At 35.1% G+C, this 16618-nt stretch overlaps 1 protein-coding gene across 3 annotated transcripts in view; it reads right to left on the bottom strand.

The window, feature by feature from the left end:
* Nucleotides 1-16618, bottom strand: part of btsz (bitesize) — a 373400-nt gene that overhangs the window by 346421 nt on the left and 10361 nt on the right. For all 3 annotated transcript variants that reach the window (XM_073958504.1, XM_073958505.1, XM_073958509.1), the window contains exon 2: nt 11890-12842. The gene's annotated coding sequence lies outside the window, so the exon portion shown is untranslated. The remainder of the gene's footprint in view (nt 1-11889; nt 12843-16618) is intronic.

The raw sequence follows: 16618 nt of genomic DNA, 5'->3' as shown, positions 1-16618 counted from the left end.
CGTAGTCCGCGAAAGTCGAAATAGTTTGTGTCCAAGAACTTTCGTGGGAATTCCTACTTTCCGGCGCTGCGCTGTCGTTCTGGCAAAAATGTTTAATAGTGTGTTCCTCATCATTTTATTGTTGCATCCTCACTATTATTCACAGAAAATTAAAGATTTAGGCAAGATGGCTGCAACTCTCCGTAAGATTGAGGACAACGTCCCAATGTCTGATGAGGAACGGCAGCTTGATGCCTCGGATGCCCCCTTGTGGATTCTGAGCTTCCTCAAGCTGCTCCTCCCTCGGAGAAAACTAAAAATCCGTCTTGACCGTCCCTGAAGCCCCTTCAGGAGAACCTGTTGTCACGCCACTACTTTCGGCCCCAGCGTGAAAGAACCAGGCCTTGAAAAAGGCTTGTGTAGTTTGCGAAGGCAGTCACCTACAACGTGATTGCAAACAGTTTAAGCCAATGCTAGTTGAGAGAAGGTTGCGTATGGTGGCACTCCATTAGTGTCGTGGCAACTGTTTGTCCGCCGCGCACAATATATCCCAATGTACCAGTTGGTATCATTGCAAAATTTGTAACAAGGAGCATCATTCGTAGCTTCACCAGCCTTCTCTCAACGAACGTGCTTCAGCAAAACAAACTCAAACTGTACCCAAATTACCCAAAGGTAGATTTTCGAAACGTCCGTCTGCCAAAACCGACCAACCTCCACTCCCAGGTCCTTCTATCGCTCCCGGACATAACACTCTGCTGCGGCTATATACCGGCCTGTCTCGTACACAAATACAAGGATAGTAACAAAATCTAACGAGTAACTTTTTCCAAGTGCCCCTTTGTGACATCTTAGCTTTTCTAATTCGTTAAAATCACTCGCTCATTGGATCTCGTCCTATAAGCACTACACCATATAAGTGATTGTTCCACGAACAATCCATAATAAAAGATAACTCAATTTTGTTTGAGAAAAAACGAACGAACGATAATTTTTTGTGTTTTATTTATTTCTTTTATTTTCATTGCTACGCAAACAATGACAAACTATTACCCTTGTAGAAATTTTAGCAAAATACTTCAGTTTTTCGTATTAAACCAAAAAATACACACAAAAAAATATATCGTCTGCTCCGTCGGAAAAGGTCGTAAGTCCACTTTTTTGGAAATCGCGTTTTTGTTACAGGATGATAGTACAAGTCAAAACACGTCGTATGATACAAAGAAAATGGTAGTATGTCGGGTTTTTCTATTCGTTTTGCCCTTGTCGGAAAAGGTCGTAAGTCCACAAAACGTACAAATTTGAGTACGAAAAGGTCGTAAGTCCACAGGAAAATGTATACTTTAAAAGAATACTACAGCTAATGTAGTTCAGATATAATGTTTAACTTCATCCATGGTTGGGGTACAATGTAAAGAACTAGCCTACACCTTTGGATGATAATCGGATGATATTTGGCGGAGCTTGTGGACCAAACTTTTGAACAAAAATGTGATAATCTCTATATTGCAACGAAAATTTACATTTGATATCTATTTTCCCCTATAAGCGAACTGAATATGAAAGATGGACTTCTGGCCTTTTTATTGATACAAATTGGGATGCTGTATGTGTTCAAATACCTCATCTGTTGAAAAATTTGTAAAAAAAAAATCAAAATTTTTACTGTTTTTTCTGTCGTATATCTTACCTAACTTTATCAACTGGTAATTTGTGGTTTCTCTAGGAACATTTATTCTCATAACGAGATTAGTTTGTATTCTGAATTCAATAAAGTAATGCCTTCTAAAGGGCGGGTTAGTACAATGTTTGTATTATTAAATGATTCTAAAATAATAATTGATTGAAATGTTATTAAACTAAGAAGACATCATGGTTTTTTCTAACAAGGAGTAGTATGAATTTGGAATGGAATTAGACGATGGTGTCATGGTGTTCATTTCTAGTTCCATATGGTTTTCACGGTGATTCTGAAACTCTGATGATAAACTTCCTAAAAGCAGAAAGACATTACATGCTGAAGATTCTATATGGTTTGCAGACAAAAACAAAAGATGCAGTGAGTTGGGGCAGAAATACTTGGGAAGACAAAAAGGACACTATTTGGGATTACAATGTAGCTAAGAAACCACGTACATTAACGGAATTAATCATGATATTTAATTGAAGGAAAAGGTTGTAAGGCAAAAATACAAGGTCGTAAGTACAACGTGTCATGTTTTTATTAAATAATAGCCGAACCGGTCCACGTTGCTTGGCCTTGAAATAGTTTATATTACCTTTTCTTAAATACAAAATACCGAAATTCGGGAGGCAATGTTCTATGGGGCTATATGAAGGCGAGGACCTATATAGACAAATTTATGGGAGAAATTTTTATACCCGAAACGAAGAATAAATACCAAATTTCAGCCATTTCGGAGGAATATTGAGGCCGCACCTTCAAAATACCGGAAATCGGAAGTTACCGTTCTATGGGGGCAATATGAAGGCGTCAATACCAAACATCTATACCAAATCAGATCTATCTTAAAAATTGCGAGCTGTATCTTAATTTCAATAGACGGACAGACGGTCATTGTTATACCGACTTAGAATTTTACTCTGGTCGGGTCTTACTGCTAAAACATGTACCCAGGATTGGGGAAACGGAAATAGGGCACAGGTGTAACCCGCTCCTACGAAATTCAACAAAATATATAGCCTACTTCCACCAAGGGACATCCCTGTGCATAATCTGAAAATTACATGGAATAAGTACTTAGGGTCGGAGATTCAACAACCGTTGTCTCGCAAATTAATTTTCTGCCCGATACTTTCATAACTTTTGCAAAAACGCGTTTTTTAAAAAATAGGGCCTGCCCACGCCCCTCCGAAATTCAAAATATATAAAGCCTATTTTCCCCTCGGTTGTTCCTTGTATATTCTCTGAAATCTTCAAAAAATATCGGTTCAGCCGTTTTTTGAGTCGATGCGGAACATACACACATTGTCTTTTATATATAAGATTCCACACAAATGTTTTGTTCCATTAAACCCGCTAATAATTATCTCATCACCATATGAAATTGCAAGCTTATTCTTTGTCTTAAACTCAAATCATTCTTAAAATTTCGCTCTGATCGGAAAAGTACTGCGATCTACAGGACAGCTACAAAGTCGGGAAAAAATTGTGGATTTGGTCCATTTCACACCTTTCGATCATAACCAACATCTAATGGGGTCACTTCTGGTCGGAACACGCCCTCTCCACAAAAGTTCGTGACGATCGGTCCAAAATTGAGGCCTGGATTTTTATTCCAATTGTTAATGGATGGACGGACACACATAGCTAGATCGCTTTATCTCGTCAAGATATGAAAAAATGGAAGGGGAGGGGGTCTACGACGAATACTTCGCGATGTTACAAGAATGTTGGACAAAACAAACTTATAATACCCTTTCCACATTGTTTTGAAAAGTATAAATATTTTATATTAAAAACGTCCGTAAATTGTAGGAAAAGGTCGTAAGTCCCTACAAAAATACAAAACTGTACAAGGAAAAGGTCGTAAGTCCAAAGACATCGAATTATCTCCCAAACGCGACGAAATTTTATCAAACAAAGTACAGGTATTGAAGCGGAATAAATACACGAAAAATATTGCCTTTACCACCATAATAAAATCTTTAATACCGAAAGAGCAGGAATGTTTTTTCTTCCTCCTGAAAAATTTATTGAGAGGGACTTACGACCTTTTCCGACGGAGCAGACGATATATAATTTGAAATAATATTCCAACCATGAGTTTTTCTTTTTGTTGTTGCTGCAATATGTAAGTTATAAACCCAATCGTTATAATTTTGGTCTCACATTTTTGTACGCTTTGTCTAGATTCTGTACGTATTTTAATTTATTTCTTAGAAATTTGTATGTACTCTAAGTTAGAGTAAAATAAATTAACTCCAATATTTTTTCATTATTTTATGATTTTTAGCGACAATAAAATTAAATTCAGCATATATAACAAATGTTGTTAACGATTTATACATATATTTTCTTATTACAGCACAAAGGGAAATTTTAAATATTTTTTCTTTATAAGGAAATAAAAATCATCAAAACTTTTGGGTACTGCGTCCAATTTTACGAACGCGAACAGATTACAGCTTTTTTTAATCCATGTACAATAAATCGCGGATGTGCTCGCACAACAATTTTTATTTTATTTTTTTTTTTTTAATGGAATTGTAAAGGAAATTTGAAATTTCCCACCATACCATTGCAATCGAAAACGATATCGTTTTTGAATGTTTTTCGATAGTTTTGCGATTTTTTTTTTTTTTTTTTTTTTTGTGAACGACACACGAGAATGAATTAAAAACGATTCACTGGTCGTGCAGTGTGTGGCAGTAAAATTTCGTTTTCGAAGTATCGATAATGATATTCTTAGCGAATATAAAACAATACGGAAACATATAATTTAAACATACTTTTACGATTCATTTTAGATTTCGCTAGAAGCTCCTTAATGTTATTTTATCGATGGTTTTTGGTGTTTCATTTTCCATCCGTTCGCCATAATAAAAATCGTGTTTTCGATCAATTTTAAGGTATGTATTTTTATTACGCAACGTATTACGTATAAGCAACCCTGCTTTTCTGTCATATACTACCGAAAAATGCAACTGTTTTATGTTGTTGTTATATGATGAAAAAAAAATATTCAAACAATAACAAAAGTGAAAATCAATTGTTAAAAAACTTGCAAAAATTATGTTTTTTGTTTTTGAATTAAGTCAAATTAGTAGAGTTGGGCAATCTCGTTCAATTGAACGATTTGGATCACTGTATTCCGAATTGCGGTCGTTATAATTGACCCTCTTATGCAAACTTTAGTTGCTGTTCCACGCCAAGAAAACTTTTTTGCAAGGTTATCGGAGAAAATTTTCCTCCACGAGTGTCTCATAAATTGTTCAAAAGATTTCTCTGGTGTAGAACAAAGTTCTTGAATCTGTAAGCGCGTCTTTAACACCATACTGAACGTACTCGCCAGACGTTTAAAAATACTACGCGGTCTAGATTTTAATGCACCTAAATCTATTGGAAGATTGGGAATCTTTTCTGCCAACAATATTAGTAAGTTATTAGCAGCCTGATTACTAATATTGTTCACAGAAACCCAACTCACTAAACGTTCTTCGAAGTCTGAAGGCTCGACGTCAATCGAATCTTCGGGCAAAACGTGCCCACAACTTTCAGGGACGTAAACCCGCGCCAAATTCTCTTCACCGTCAGGAGACTCACCTTCAATGGATTCATCTGGCAGAACTGATGATATCCAGTGACGAGGATCGAAACTAGTCTTCCCTTCAAAGAAGAATTCTTTCCAAAACGCTTTACAAGACAAATTCCAATTCATTACGGAATTATTCATGTTTGTAACAATCCTTAATTTACTAGTACATTTCCATATCATATTATCACTATTATGTAGGGCGTTTGAAACACCCCACCATGATATTAAATAAAGATTTTACAAACATTTGACAGTAATAAAATTATCCTGTTTTGGACTTGTGTGTACGTGTATTTTTTTATATGTATTCCTACGTTTATATTTCTTCTCTTTTTATTAAATGTTTACAAGCAATTTAAAGTGTTATGTGTAGGTGAGGGTCGTCTAGGATGACATACGCCTACAATGAAACTTTTCAAATAGATTGCAAAAATGATTAACTCAGAAACAGCAACTATTCTTGAATATTGTCACTTTTGTAACATATCATGTTTTACATTTCACACAATGCAACGCAAAAACACATTGGCACGAAGAATTAACAAACGAATGTCAATGGAAAACGTTAGGGAATGATGGCAGGAAACTAAGAATACAAAAAGACTAAACATTGATGGTCCTGTTGCTTCTGTTGCTTTTGGTACTGCTGGTGCTGCTGTGCGATAGATGGAATCATGTTACTGATGCTATTATGACGACAATGATGACGACGATGATGATGACAATCATAATGAAAATGGGAATGAGAATGGAAATATTGTTAGTCCTTGAACGTAACCGTTTGTATTTGTTAAATATGTGGCAATATTTTACCAAGTAACACCTTCTTATAAATGTATTTGCATATGTCGCGTATTTTACGTACGTATATATGTATTTACATATGTTTGTTCTACAATTTGAATTGTAACACTGAACACGCTGTTTTTAATTAAAACAAGTGTTTATTGACAAAAGTATGAGACGCGCTAGGTGAGAGATATCCTTGTTTGTACGTTGTCATTCCAGTTCAATTATGAAGTGAAAGTAACATATTGACAATAATTGTATATACATATATATGTATGTATGTACAAAAGACAAACATGTTTAGAACAAACATTGATGTTAATATGTATTAAAAAAATAATTATTTTTTATGAAAATGTCCTAGAAACATTTATTCTAACTCATTTCACATTGGGGCACAAAGATATAATTTTCTTTTTTTAGGGAGGTAACAGACAAGCACTTATACACAATCATATGTATGTACAAATGTGTGTTCTATAGTGGCATGGAAATTTCTGTGCTCCTTTCGTAAACGCTATAATTATAATTGAAGGGATCTAAATGTAAATAAATATTGGTGGATTCCATCATAATGTGATAATAATTATCTCTAGCAGTAGGAACCAAAAAACCTAACAGTGGAACTATTTAAAGCCAGAGGCAACACACACTATAATGCAGCGTATGTATAAGTTAATTAGCACTATCTGCCTTGGAGAACACATATCAAAACATTTTATATCAATGATACAAGACAATATGTTCTAACTGAAAAGCAAACATTTTATATTTTATGTGAACCGCATCAATATTAGTCCTGGTAACCACCAATGACAATATTTGACCTTACCCCAAAAACCTGAAAAAGATCGGAGAAGAGCAAACTGATACTGGCATAATATTGTTACGAATGTAGCAGGTGAATTTAGCTTAATTTATATGAAATTCCGTTAATTTAAAAAATTAAATTATAACGTAAATTTTTATTAAGCATTTGTTTTATTTGAATCAATTTTACAGCAACGACTACTGTATAGAATTTTCTCCAATCATGAAATTGTCACATAGTGTCACTGTTCCCAGTTGATTTTGCTATTGTTTTTGTTGCACTCTCTCCCGTATTTGTTTTGATCATTCAGTTTTACCTTAATTATTCTTCTACATTGTGACGCCATACATTATTACCCCTTCTACTATATCTGCCCTATTTATTGTTTATATTTTTCCGTCTGCTTGTAAAGGGTGATCCATTTAGAGGTTCCCAACTTTTTAAAGAAAAAAAAAAATAGAAAATTTCAATTGAATGGGAAATGTTTATTATCATTTGAAAGAACATTCTTTGGCATTTACTTTTTTAAGTTTATGTCTATCAAATGTTGACCGCGTCTACGTCTTAGACGGTATGTCCGTAGAGTCCAAATTTAGATAATTCGTTCAAACATTTCAACTGGTAACTGACGATTGACACGCGTGATGTTTTGCTCCAAGGCCTGAATCGAAGAGGGGTTGTCCACAAACACATTAGACTTTACATATGTATCCCCACAGAAAAAGTCTAACGGCCTGAATCGAAGATGGGTTGTCCACAAACACATTAGACTTTACATATGTATGTATCCCCACAGAAAAAGTCTAACGGTGTGATACGATCATGGTGGCCAATCGGCCGTCCCAAAACGTGAAATTGTCTGCTCATCGAAGTGTTCTCTCAATAAATCAATTGATTGATGCCATGTGGGGGAAGATGGGCCGTCTTCTTGAAACCAAAATGTCGCCGAGATCACGAGCTTCATTTTCAGACGTCAAATAATCGGCTATCATAGCCGAAGGTTATGTTCTCACCGACACTATTTTTGAAGAAATATGGACCGATGATTCCACCAGCAGACAAACCACATGAAACAGTGGTTTTTTTATGAAGTGACACCTCTGGAACCTCTTTAGGGTTCTCTCAAGGCAAATGCGACTACTTTCTTTGTTTACATATCCATTCAGCCAGAAATGGTCCTCCACAATCAACAAAAATTGGCTTGAAACACATCCCCCAATAAACGTGACATAACATGACAGCATGACATGACTCACACGTGATCTGTCAAAAAAGGCTATTGAAAAAAGTACTTCTGGTTGGATCACCCGTTATATGTGTATTTGCAAAACACTTGACCATTGCAGAATATCTTATATTGAGGATGCTAGAACAGTCAAACCATAAGCGAGCCGACCGGTTTTGCTGTGGAGTGACTTCTCCGTCATCGAACTTTTTCTCTTCCAAATGCAATTGGTTTTGGTGAATATTTGTCCACTCAATCTGTATGGCTTCCATGACAAACGCTTAGCTCAGCCATTGAAAGTTATGAGTTTTGGCTCTGAACGCTAATACGCCGTAACAAAACATTTTTTCATATGTTTTTCAAGGAAGCGGTTTCAAATCCCAGCCTGGCTCAAGCTGATATTTATTTATTTGAAAATTTTGTCTATTAGGGCGACGGTTTTGTCCTTCTATATCAATAGCAAACATCTTTTAAAAGACCTCACATAGAGCGCCAATTTTTCTTGGATACATTTTCTGATCCCTTAGATCCTTCAATGAAGAATTGCCTTAAATGAAGAATTAATGCTGTCTTCCCATATCGAAGACTAAATACTAAATTTCAGTCAATTCGATTAGATAATGTGGCTAAAACCTTAAAAATACCAAAAATTAAGAGGTACCCTTCTATGAATCTATATTGCAAATTTTTTGATTCAAAATTTGTTTGTGAACACAAAAGTGAATACTGATTTTCTGCCATTTCGGTGTTATAATGAGGCCAAAAACCTTTAAATACGGTAAATTGGGTGGGTTGCGCTCTATATCTACATCAAAATGTGGTCCTGTACTGACAAATTTCTGGGGGAAAGTTGTATGTCCGCACAGAAGACCATCAAAATACCGAAAATAGGACGATAATGTTCTATGGGTGCTATTGTAAAACTTGGACCTATCCTGAAAAATTTCTAGGTAAACATTTCGTAGCCCTAAAGAAGACAAAATACTAATTTAAAGCAATTTCAGTGTGTTAATGAAACTAATACCTTCATCTACCGAAAATCCGGAGGTAGCATTTTATGGGATTTTTAACACCAAACATCTTAGGAGTAGTAGAAACTTCTGTACCAAATTATAAACCTCTTAAATATTGCGAGCTGTATCTTGATTTCAACAAATGGATGGACTGACGGACGGACATGATAATATCGACTTTGATGAATTTTATGCTATATACGGTCTCCGAAAAATATTTCGATGAATGACAAAGATAATTATACCCTCCATCTTACGGTGGAGGGTATACAAATATGACACACGCATATACCCAATAATGTTTATAGAAAATCTGTTTCTGACTATTTGGAGTCGAGTTAGCCGTCCGTCCGAGCGCACGATAACTCTCGAACGCATCAACCGATTTGATCAAAGATTTGGACCTCGTAATATTAAAATTTATATTTTGATATTAAACTTACATCAAGTTTGACCACTCTTTTCGGACACACCATGGCGGCACCAACTAAAATTACTGAGCACGATTACTTACGACTTGAATGTCCGATATGGCTGAAACTTTACAGAAATCTCTTTCAAAATTACATAACGTTCCAAGAGGGTCTATATCGGGTAACTCCTTCCCCTACCTCCCTCACAAAAGTTAAAGATTTTTACTTATGCGCAGCTTAAGGTCTGTTTGAGGACCGTTTTGAAATTTTTACCGAAGGTTTTGTGGTCCTGTTTATAGCGATATAATGTTTTTCGTGACTGATGGGTGGTGTCTCAAATTTGTATAACCTTGGCGCACGGTAATATTTATACCCTCAGCATTTACGCTAAAGATCCAAATAATGGCTTCAAACCCCAAGTATGTTTGGACAAAACCGTTCCAGACAATTTGGAGTTGATTTAGCCAGTCCGTCCCCCTATCTGGCTGGTGTGAAGCATGACTCCCCAACGGATCAACCGATTTCATTGAAATTTTGGGTATCTCAATATTTTGTCCAAACTTAGTTTAAGCTCGAAGATAGTACAATCGTTGTACATCGTATTATTTCTTACAGACTCGAATTATGTCCGAATGTTGACTAGATCGGACCACTCTTTCTGGTACCTGCCTCACAAAGAGTGCAGTTTAAGTACTAGTCTGGGATTGTTTATAAATTTTTGGCAACATATTGTGTATGGGCCCTAGTTACGACGGTACTATATTCACTGGGACAAATCCATACTTCCTAAGGCTCCATACTTCCTGAGAAACCTTAGAAGTATTGTTTTACTTCCTTTCTTTAGGCCCGCCTGAGGATAAATTAAATTTTCCCTTAAATACAGTCTAAGGGTTGTTAGAGGTTTGTTTTGAAATTTTCATCGAAATAGTCCTTGTGATTCTAATCACAACGATATAATTTCTTCGCATACAAGTCCATACATCCAAAAGCTATAAAGAAGCTCTAATAACTATAGAAATGAATGACTCCTTCCAAAATAGATTATGTTCATTCAGGTACCACCTGTCCAAAAGTTCAACACTTTTGCAATTTAATCCATATCTAATTTATTAGCCAAATATCCGCATTTATTCAGAACTTTCACAATAGTTAAGATAAATGCCACAAATGTTTTTATATTTCCTAAAAAATGCTAATTATGATAAATGCTAATTTCTTCATCAGTCCATGTCCCGAAAGAAGATAAGAACTACCATCCTTTACAACCGCCTAGAAAGAGCATATAACTGACAATCAAGTTAAATCAATGGTATTTCGCAAAGACGATTTGGTTTTCCTATGTCAATTCGGCCTTCAATCAGAAGAGGAAAAACCCTCCGACAAGTCTGAAACTTCTAAACTGAAATATAGTGCCCCACACCAAAAATTGGTGGTCAGCTTAGTTACTTTGATAAACTCAATTTATTGTATGAACTCGACGTATTGGTACTTGCGAGATGAATGTACTCGAAAGTGGGGTCGGCTGTGAATACAAGTGTCCAGCAAGGCGAGCTGTTATAAAGATCAGAAGGTCCAACATTAAGTTTGAGCGTTATGGCCCAAAAAAGGGCATAACGACCAACGTTTTTGTTTTTTTCATATTTTTTAAAGTAAGAACAGCTTAATCACAGATTTGTTGTTTTCAAATTTTAAAAACAACAAGTTTTTAAAGTGGTTGTAGTTAAATTGATTTAATTTAGGGAAGGACAGAAAAGACTAGTTTCATAGTTCTTTGTATTGAAACAAAGAACTCTTCCCCAATTCTATTACGACTCGAGCTCAAGAATAAATGTGACCGACGAATTCGTTTAAATGCAAATTCAACAGAAACATTCAAAAACTTTCGTAGCCGCATATGCAAACCAAATTAACTACTCCCACTGTTATGCGTCTCCACAATGCAGAGAATGTTTTTTAATATATTTTTTCTTATGTAGCCGGCCTTCGGACGGGATTTAAGACTTTCCTCATGAGACAGATACAAAGTTGACTATGCGTATAGAAAATTATTTATAAGTAGTCGGTTTTCGACCGGGGCTCTAGACTTTCGCACTGGACAAAATTAAAGACCCCAATGCGTTCAAAATACCAATCCTTTAGTAAAATTCGTAATAAAACTGTCATAACGCTATCAGGATGGTTTTAACATTCAAAATTAATTTTGGGTCCTATGTATGTATGTTGCCTGTTAAAGATAATGCCTCACCAAAAAGTAGTATAAACACAAGCATAATATTTTATTATTTGAAAAACGAGCATAATATGACATTTTTTTGAAAAATAACAAATTCTTAGAATATTTATGTTGCAATTTCAAAACAAAAAATGAACATCCACCTACCTTTCAAACTTGCCAATGATATTCCATCATCAAAGTATGGCATTTATAGATAAACGTTATCGTTTATCAGGTATAAATGATGATCCAATCACTGGAATGACGATGACATTGAGTTGCCACAAAAAAAAACCATTCACACATCAATGAGTTTTTTAATTAACACAACTCAAGTGAACTCAATGCGATGTTCGATTGTATCCGAAACTTTGGCGCAAAAACAAACTTATCGTAATAGTTTTCCCAGGAATTGAGAGATTTTTAATTACACAGAACGGCAGCCCACTATTTCCGCATTGGTATTAGCTGTGGCTCCTGTTTTGTGGTCTTTGATATGACGACGGTGGCTGGTAAAAAGAATACCTTTTGCAATGGAATGCAAGTGTGGGTGGTGCAATCCTATTGTAGATTCCTTCTCCGCAAATGCTATTGCTGCTGCTGGTGTTCTTTCTGTCTATCGATATAAGCTATAAGTATGTTGATATTGAAATTTCCGTTTCCGGTTACTATCGCCTGCAACCGGAATCACAAATACAAACTAAATATTGATTTCAACCAAAAACACAAAGTCCGTGCGCACCCACTCACAACACAGTCAATTTGCAACACAATCTGTTAACGCGTTTCGTATTTCAATGTAGCCGTTTGTTGTGTGCACCACAACTTTAGTTGTTTTTTGTTGTTGTCATCATTGGTTTGTTTAATGCTATTGGCAAATGCGAAGAAGAATAACTCGTTTATCAGTTTTATTGTTGAATTTGTGTTCCACTCGGTGGTCTCCGAACTGTAGCAATTGAATTCTGCAAGTCTTTTACAATCAAAGTTCACTTTGTGGTTTGGGTAAGACAGAGAGTTGTTTCGAAATCGATAATTCCATTTAAAGAACACAATGTGCACACAAAATTCACCACAACATTATTGTGATATTAGTTAGCTCTCTGCTTATTGAGGTTAATCTGTAAAGAAAAAGGAAAATAGGAAAATTATGTTTTATTCAAAGATTATCAAATTCAAATTTTGTAAAAAGTTAAGTAATGTGGTATGAGATAATCTCTCTATAAAAGATCTTAGTGATGACTGAGTTACTGACTGACGATGACTGACAGATCATCGTCCAGACGAAACCGCTGAAGCTAGAAACCTGAAATTTTATGTGTGTGTTGCTATTGGTGTGTAGATGTGAAATAAGGCTGGGTTTTTTGTAAATTCGAACTAGCTAATAAAACCTATAAGTGTACCAAAAGTTGCTAAATTTAGTACCAATTGTATATTTTGAACTGATATAGCTAGAATCTTGGAATTTGGTATGGAAATCAAAGTTGGAAAGTGGTGTTTATAAAAGGAAATGGTTTTGGAAATTCGTACTCATGTGTACGAAAAGTACTAAATGTTACTAAATTTAGTACAATTTGGATTTGGGTGAACGGATAGAGGTGGAAACCCGAAATTTGGAATTAAGATTACAGTTGTAGTGTATGATTGAGTTATGGGGGAATTTTGGAAATTCGTACTTATGTTTACGAAAAGTACAATTTAGATTTGAGTTAACGAATAGAGCTGAAATCCTGAAATTTGGAATTAATATTACATTTGAAGTGTAAGATTGAGATATGGCTTAAGTTTTGGAAATTCGTACTTATTTGTAAAAGAAGTACTAAATGGTACTGAATTTGGTACAATTTGGATTTCGTAAAAATTGTATTTGGGTGAACGGATAGAGCTGGAATCCTGACATTTGGAATTAATATTACTCTTGCAGTGTGCGATTAAGGTAGTTTTGGAAATTCGTACTTATGGGTATAAAAAGTACTAAATTTGGTGCAAAAAATACTAAATTTGGGTTAACGAATAGAGATGGAATACTGAAATTTAAAATTAAGATTAATTTTGGAGTACAGGATTGAGGTAATTTTGGAATTGATGACAAAAATCCCATAATAATAATGCCTCAAACATTATGGCTCGCTATTGATATGTAGGGTTGAGATACGGCCAATTTTTAGAAAATCGAACTAAAGTGGTACCAGTAGTACTCAAATAAAAAGTATTAGTATAACAAAATCTTCAATGTTCACCATTTCCATATTAAATATTGTTATTTGTTTTTTATATCCTTTCCGCATACGAAGTAGCGGGCTCTGTGCTAGTAATGCCATAAATATGTGTAACATATTAAATCTATGTGCATTCGATGATTTTTCTTATTTTTCTTAAGAGTTTATGGGTACTAAGTTACGATCTCACTTCTATATAATAAATAAATCAGTACAAACTGTCATATAATTACAACTTCTTCTATGCAGAAAAATCTCCTTGAGCAACGTTTAGAACGGCACACGCTGGTCGAAATCATTGATCTAGCGGCGTGAAAGTCAAAAAATAAAACTATATAATTGCGATTTTTTCCATTGTATCGATTACAGACTCTCTGCTGACTAAAATTTTGTTTTTAATTTGTTGTTGTTGTAAATATTCTCTCAGCTATTCACTATCCATCCAATGCAAGAAACTTTGCTGCATCAGATTTTAAGAAAATTGTTGCAAAATATCTAACTTCATAATTAACATATGAAAGAAATGTTGTCAAGGCGTGTTAGGGTTCAAAGCCAAACTCATAACTTCAAAGGCAGCGCAAAAAAGCGTTTGTTATGAAGAAATACAATTCAACGGCCAACTATCCATGGTTGTATAAAAAACACATTTGCATTTGAAAAACCAAAAGTTCTAGGACAGAGAAACCATCCCACAGTCGAGACGTCTAAAGAGCTGCTCAACTAACGGCGAAACCAGGTCACGTAATTTGGTGACTGTGTGGGTTCGAGCACGTGGCTTTCCTTTTTCACTTGTAAAAAAATTTCGATCATCAAGCTTAACTCTAAACGAGAAAATTAATAAAAATCATTAAAAATGATCTTCGCCCTAACAGGCAAAATTTCAAAAAATAAAAACAGGCTGAACCAGGCTGGGATTTGAACCCGCATCCTTGAAAACATATGAAAAAAATGTTGTCAAGGCGTGTTAGTGTTCAAAGCCAAACTCATAACTCCAAAGGCAGCGCAAAAAACGGGAAAATTAATAAAAATCATTAAAAATAATCTTCCCCTAACAGGCAAAAATTTCAAAAAATAAAAAAAAACAGGCTGAGCCCGGCTGGGATTTGAACCCGCGTCCTTGAAAACATATGAAAGAAATGTTGTTGAGGCGTGTTAGCGTTCATAGCAAAACTCATAACTTCAAAGGCAGCGCAAAAAACGTTTGTCATGAAGAAATACAATTCAACGGCCAAATATCCGTGGTTGTATAAAAACACATTTGCATTTGAAAAACCAAAAGTTCTAGGACAGAGAAACCATCCCACAGTCGATACGTCTGAAGAGCTGCTCAACTAACAGCAAAACCAGGTCACGTAATTTGGTGACTGTGTGGGTTCGAGCACTTGGCTTTCCTTTTTCACTTGTAAAAAAATTTCGATCATCAAGCTTAACTCTAAACGAGAAAATTAATAAAAATCACTTTATATTGATAATATCCTGCCTGGAGTTTATCTACACATTGAGAGTCCAAAATACCAAGTTACATTCCCTTAAGAAGGAATATGTAGCAAACTTCTTCAAAAGCGCTGACATGGGGAGTCATTGTTATTCTTTCCAAAACATGGACCAATATTAAACATTTTCCGAATTGATCTTTTGTATCTTCTGAAAACATGCAATAACAAATTACAGCAATCTTGGTTCACAAAATTTCAAGCAACAACCGATTCGGTAGTAAAATGTGACTTAAATTGTCAAAGGTAAGGCTTACATCAGGCGGTACCCTTATATGGGGTACTATGCGAAAACATGGACCTATACTGTCTGATGTTTTGCAAGGGATTTTTTGTACCCCTAAGAAGACTAACGACCAAATTTCAATTTAGTGTGATAATTTGGCTAAAACCTTGAAAATACGGAAAATGGAGAGGTGACATTCTAGGGAGGCTATATCAAAACGTGGACCTATAGTAACAAATTTTGCGCTTCCAACGAAGAGTAAATACTAAATTTCAATCAATTCGGTTTGATAATGAGACTAAAACCTTCAAAATACCGAAAAAGGACGGCATAGTGCATTTTCAGTACCAAACACCTTAGGAGTAATAGAAACAGAGAGACGAATATACATATGGGGATTTCTGAGTGAACTCGGACCCATTTTCAAAAAGTGATTTTTGATTTCCTTTATGTTTTGCTGTGTTAATGCTGCCCATCGGCAAAACATTTCCGTATATCTTCAGATTTTTTTCACTAACGGTTCCAGAGATTTCGGGCCTTTTTAGACTCGAATTCAGTAAAAACTTTATGCAAAGAAATACTCATAACTTCTTTAATATTGGTCCAAATAGAAAATATATTTTTTTATTATTTCTTTATAAACTATCTAATAACATTGTGCAACATTTTTAAGGTGATCTTGTGCAAACAGTTCGAACTGAGGATTTTTTGAAAGTATAAGCCCAAACGACAAGAAACCCTAGTTGGGTTTTGTTGTGTCAGATCCAGCTCGGCTTTTATGGCCCCATCTAAACATGGTTAAATATTGAGTTTTTAAAGAAATTCGGGGCTATATCTCTGAAATCAATGCGAATCTTCTTCTGACCTCTGAAGCAGATTTGTAGATAAGAACAAGAATAAACTATTTAGAGAAAAAATAATCTCGAAAACCTAAATTTATTGCCTCAAATTTCAAAATA

This window comes from Musca autumnalis, unplaced genomic scaffold (assembly GCF_047663935.1).
Source record: "Musca autumnalis isolate F117 unplaced genomic scaffold, ASM4766393v1 scaffold_1, whole genome shotgun sequence".
In the NCBI taxonomy this organism is placed as follows: domain Eukaryota; kingdom Metazoa; phylum Arthropoda; class Insecta; order Diptera; family Muscidae; genus Musca; species Musca autumnalis.
This window is presented reverse-complemented; position numbering and strand designations above follow the sequence as displayed.